Source organism: Lissotriton helveticus, chromosome 10, assembly GCF_964261635.1.
Source record: "Lissotriton helveticus chromosome 10, aLisHel1.1, whole genome shotgun sequence".
In the NCBI taxonomy this organism is placed as follows: Eukaryota; Metazoa; Chordata; class Amphibia; order Caudata; family Salamandridae; genus Lissotriton; species Lissotriton helveticus.
The window spans coordinates 1011063994-1011069993 of NC_136071.1; positions in this window are offsets into that span (position 1 = coordinate 1011063994).

Here is a 6000-nt window from a genome sequence, read left to right on the forward strand (position 1 = left end):
GGGAGTCTTCCATTTGGCCACAGATACCGACCTTGGGAGCAGAATTCAGCGGCATGGCTAGAATAAGAGCTCTATTGTCCCAGAAAGAGGTGGCCTTGAGCTCGGCCCGTGAAACTTTCGTGCTTCACATTGCTAACACCCGTACGGAGGTTCAGGCTCTTTTAAATACTGATTTGCCTTTGCATTTCGGAGCCATGGTCCGTTCTATCTTTAACGCATCCTCCACAACGGGCCTAGCACATTTTTTTAAAGTTGTTAGCGGTGGTCTCGTGACTTCCTTTGAGAAGATTTTTGGAGTCATCCCTGCCTTCTTCCATTCTATTTTTTCATCCTTATTTGGAGGGTTCCCGTTTTTACTTGCATTAGCGGCTGGCGCATTGGTGGTTTTCTGCCTTTTTAAATATGGATGCCCTTCCTGTGCAAGACCACGCTCAGCTGCTACTGACGCGGTTTCGCAACCGCATGCTTGATTATTATGGCACACTGCCGTTGGCGACTCTAAGCACGGCGTTTGGATTATCTTTTCGGTTCTCCTATTTCACCTGTGTCCAGCCTGTATTTCGCTGCCTGACCTGTGATTTCCTTTGGGCCATTGATTTGTGTCTCTGCGGACCAATATCTTCTGACGTCGATTTTGATCAACTGATGAGTCCTATCATTGCTCACGAGTTGGTTTGTTCTGACGAAAGGATTATGGCCTTGGCGGTGGCACATGGACTAATGGGTCCCTGGGATGTGTTGTCGGCAGCGCAAAATTTCTTGGAACGAAGTTTTCTTGAAAACCCACCGAGCTGTCCTCTGATGGTTATAGAGGATCCGGTGCTGGAAGATCACGTATGTTCCTTTCATCTTTTAAATTGGATGGCTGAACTGTTTTCGGATGAGGACAGTGACTTCCTCCTGGAGGCTGTTGCAGCTTACTTTTCATATACAGTCTTATCATAGACACTGCCTCAAATCGACATGCTGATTGATAGCATTTCCTTGATGTTATTGACTTTTAGTCAAGACATTTTTTTTTCTTGCCTATTGGCTTGAGCCACTTATACTTGTGGGCTATTTTTTAGCATTAGTTTTTATAATTGAATTTTTATTCATGCTCGTTTATAATTGGATTCTGCTCTCATGTGATGGCACTTCTGTTATCTTATTTAGTCCGTTCTCGGATCATGGGGGGGTGTTGTATAGCTCCTATATATCCTTATATCGTGTTAAGTTAGCATAGGTACATTTGAGATTTAAACGCCATTTTTCCTTTCTTGCAACTTCTGCACACGACCCTTAATTGTTGACTTAGCTTTCAACCTAGTGGTTTGCCGTGGTGTATGTGAGAATAATATGTTATTGCTCTGATATCAGTTTTGTTTGTTAAACCATGTCTGCACGGAGAGTGCTGAAGTTTCAGGAGCAACACGATATGAAATTGTTATGAGGTCTGATCTCCACGCCTTCATAGTCATAACACAAGTGCAGCCTTTGCCAACTTGGGGTTGAGGCGGGATTGATATTGCTTTGCACGAGAATTGTTAACACACTTGATGCGGTGCACATGCAGAGAGAGCTGGTGTATGCTGATGTGATTCCTTCATGCTAGGACACTAAGGTATGGGCCCGCCCTAAAACAACCCAAAGAGACCTTCTTAGCAAATAATATAATATATGTGTTAGGGAGGGTGAGATATAAGTGTTGTTAACTCTTATTCATTACAGCATGTTAACATGCTGTCACCATTCGCTTTTTATGTCTTAGTAACTATGCTGATAATTTTGATACTGATAATAAGTATACTTGTATTATCTAAGATACTGCGCCTGAGAAGACGGCATTAGTAAATAAACATTTCAAATGCACATGTGTCTTCTTTACTCCATGTTCTGGTTTGTAATGATAATATAACGAAAGAGTGTTCATGAGTCCCACGTACCCTGAGGTACTGTAAGTTCATGTTCTGGTTTGTCTAAACATTGGGAGTTTGATATGTCCAATGAGACACTGTAGCTAGCTCGGTAAGGGGTGAGTTGGTTGCTAAGGTAAGTTTTGGGACACCCTAATTTGCCGAGGTTCCACTCCTCTGTGCACAGTTCTGTGTGAGTACAGAAACCCTGCAACACTACACATTCTGTACTATTCTTTGTGATATTGTGGTTTTCTATGATGTGCCTGTTCTTGGTGTGAGTGAATTTACACTGTTGCTACAGATTATGTACTTCTCTTTGTGATATTGTGGTTGTCTATGCAGTGTCTATACTCTGTGTGAGTTACGTTTAGACTGCAGCTACACATTCTGTACTTCTCTGTGTGATAGAGGGCTGGAACACAAAACAGGGACCAACATACCTCAACAGACGACTCACCTTCTACATCTCGAACCGCCAGCTCCGCTCTGCCGACCACGCCCTCGCCTCCGTCCCCTGCATCTGAAGAGCAACCTCTGTTGGCAGATCATTCTCCTACCTCACCGCCAAGACGTTGAACACCCTCCCCATCCTCCTACGTCAGATCAAAGACCTACTAACCTTCGGGAGGCTTCTCAAGACCTGGCTATTCAAGCAATAGTAGCATCCCCCACCCCTTCCCCCCCAGCGCCTTGAGATCCTCACGGGTGAGTAGTGCGCTTTATAAATTCCCTGATTGATCTTTAAGAAAGGAGATTGAGTGCTCGCCCGCCAAACTCAGAAAAGAAAATCTGATACTCCATTTGATTCAGAACCTTTTCAATCCACTAATGGACACATAGTGACTGCCCAGTGCCCTGGGACGTCTATTACCAGAGACTCTTCTAATTTTCAGCATTTAACTCAATCAGATCTACATGTTGCAAGAGAGACTGGTTCTAAAACATCAGGGACTGCTGTTGCCTCTAAACCGTTCATGCATGTCCTGGTCATTGATGGCGACAGTTCCCAGTTTCCCATGACAAGATCAGGTTAAACAAAGCGCCAAAAGATTGATTGAAGAGATTTAATTGTTAATATGTGTATATATATATATATATATATATATATATATATATATATATATATATATATATATATATATATATATATATATATATCGGTCGCCAGTAGGTACTTATAGTTAGGACCTTCTTTCTATTCAAAAAGTGGGTTTTTTTCCCCAATAACTTTAGCGCAGGTTGACGAATCTTTGCGAAATTTTCCAAACTAGTGGGGCGCTCCTGTCAGCTCCTGTCTTGAAAGTTTTGGGGTGAATCGTCAAGCGGGGGCCGAGAAAAAAGGGGGGTCCCAAAACGCATTTTCCCTATGTTATTTCCTATAGGAAACTTTAGACAAAGCTATAGCCCAAACTGCTGAACGGAATTACACTAAATTTGGCAAACAGGTAGGCCTTGGTTCAGAAAGATCCCTTTTTTTTAAATGGTGTAAATCCGTTCAGTAGTTCCTGAGAAATTAGAAAAAGAAAAAGTTTCGATATCTATGGCCGCGGTGCATTCGCAAACCCTCCCGAGCACGAGCGTCATTCTGATTGGCTGCCAACACTCCAAACCAGGAACTGTTGGCAGCCATCTCACCAGATAACAGTGAAAAAGAGGTTAAAAAACAAGAAAAGGGGACAGGGTACAAACACCCTGACCCCCTAGGGCTGCTCAGGGGGTCCCGCAAGGACCCCCAGGGCCAAAACAAAATATTTTATTTAAAGAAATTGGACGAATCCGGCTGAGAAAAAAAAAAAACGAAGCACGGGCTCCCACGCTTCATTGTATTTACGTCCCCTGGTGGGCCAGGACCCGGGGGCACTGCCAATTAATTAGCAGGGGCCCCCGCAGCCCCGGGGACCACCACCTCCCCGGGGCTTTCAGACACAACAGTGGGGGGGACCAACACCTCCCCGGGGCTGTAAAAAAATGCATGGGGGTCCCAATCCCCCCACGCTGCCCCTGGGACTGCCAGCTCTTTTTATAAATAAAACGTGTGGGGGGCTCGAGCTCCCCACATGCCCTGGGGACCACCACCTCCCCGGGACACTCTAAATTTTAATTCGGGTGTCCATTACGGACCCCCAGGCCTCGAGGACCACCACCTCCTTTTAAAATAAAGCGAAGGGGGGCACGCGGCCCACCACCCGGAGCCCTCAATGGTCCTGGGGACCGCCACCCCCCAGGACCGGCTCCTGCAGTACCCAGGGGTGCCCACCCCCTGGACACTGCTGTTTGCAATAACAGGGTGGGAGCTGTGCGGCTCCCGCCCTGTCATTGCAAACTCTGCCATGTCATGAATGATGTAATATGTGATAAGCATGGGCGTAAAATCCGTTCCGCTTGCGGATTTTGCGGATTTTCGGCAAATTCGCAATCCGCGAACTCTCGCGAATTTGCCGAAAATTCGCAAATCCGCGCGAAGCAGATTTTTTGCTTGGTCGCACTTGCCAACTAGAATACTATACAATTTTGCGGCTCGCAGCGTTCACTTACCGTCATTCAGCGTTTGCAGAGTTGTTTTTCTCCATGTTTGCGTGTGCTGCGCCATTTTGGATCTTGCTGCTGGATCCCGCGGGAGTTTGTCGACGTCATCGCGGCTTGCCACCTTGCACAGCGAGAGTTAGGCAACGCGAGTACATCATAAAGGCCCGTGATCACGCATCGCGGGAGTAAACACTTGCGAACACGTAGATGCGGCGGGCAGCGACAATCTCGCAATTGCGAGATTGCAAAATTTGCAATTTCGCACAAGAAATCCACCAGCAGGCAGCATAAACCTTGAAAATTATGATTTTTTATCAGAATAACTCCTCAGGTTGACATTTGCCTGCTCTTTTTTTTTGCAAGGAGTCCATTTTGGGGGGGGGGGGTGGGAGGAAGGAAGTGCCCCACAGTCTCCAACTTCCTGTTCCTGTCCAGCAGGCTCCTCCCAGTGCTTTCTTCATGTGCTGGTCACTTTGATTTGGATCTTGACCTGGAAGGATTACTTTTTGTGGATGCTGCTGGATATTTGGATTTTTGCAAAACTGAAAGCACTCAGCAGGTGCAAAAGTTCAATCTTATCATTAGTAACCATTCCCTGTAGTGCTTCCTGAGGGGCCCCTTCAGAGTTCAGTTGCCTACTTGCAACTATTCTATGACCCTGCTCTGACCCTCACAGCAGGCTCAGAGAATAGCTACAAGTATACAAGAAAGGTCCTGTTAAAAAAATTACACTGCAACAGAAAGCAATTACAGATAAGGAAGCAGGTGCCAGCCTGGAAGCTCAAATTCAGTGACACATTAATCAGCCCCTAATTCATTCATGTCAGTTGAGGCAAGGCAGGTGTGCTTTTCCCCGCATAATCTACAGTGATGAACTAGAGGGTGGCATGGGTGAGCCAGATGGTGGCATGGGTGAGCCAGAGGGTGGCAGTGGTGAAACAGAGGGTGGCAGTGGTGAAACAGAGGGTGCTGTGATGAACCAGACGTAGAAACAACATGGTCGCGACCGTTGCTACCCGACAAGTAAGTTCGCGTTTGCGAACTGGTAAAAAACCCTTGCGAAATGGAAGAAACACTTGCGAACACAAAAAAAAGGAATTCTGCAAAATTCGCGAGAGTTCGCGGATTTTGCGGATTGCGAATCCGTAAATACGCAATTTCGTGGATTGCCAATTCGCAAAATCTGCCCATGCTTATGTGACATCATCAGAAGTGCATTGCGGGCGCGCGAGTTATAGTTAGCTGAACTAACTATAACGGGGAAATTTCTATGGTTTTGTATGAGAGAAATGTCCAACTAACTATAACGTCCTTGAAACCTATGTTTTTTTCAGTGAATACATATATATATATATATTTATATCACAAACTCCTTCCAAAAGAAAAGACAGAGGCCACTGCGGGGATAAACGGAAATTCTTTAATCTGCAGCCAACACAGAGGGCGAATGCATTTCGGCGTCTTGCCTTCGTCAGCGCCATGTGAATGTAGGGAAAGGGGAAAGTGTCCACGCTTGTAATTGTCCCGCTGCTTGTGGATAGGCTACGGCAGTTCCTCCCTCTTTAGGCTCCGCCTC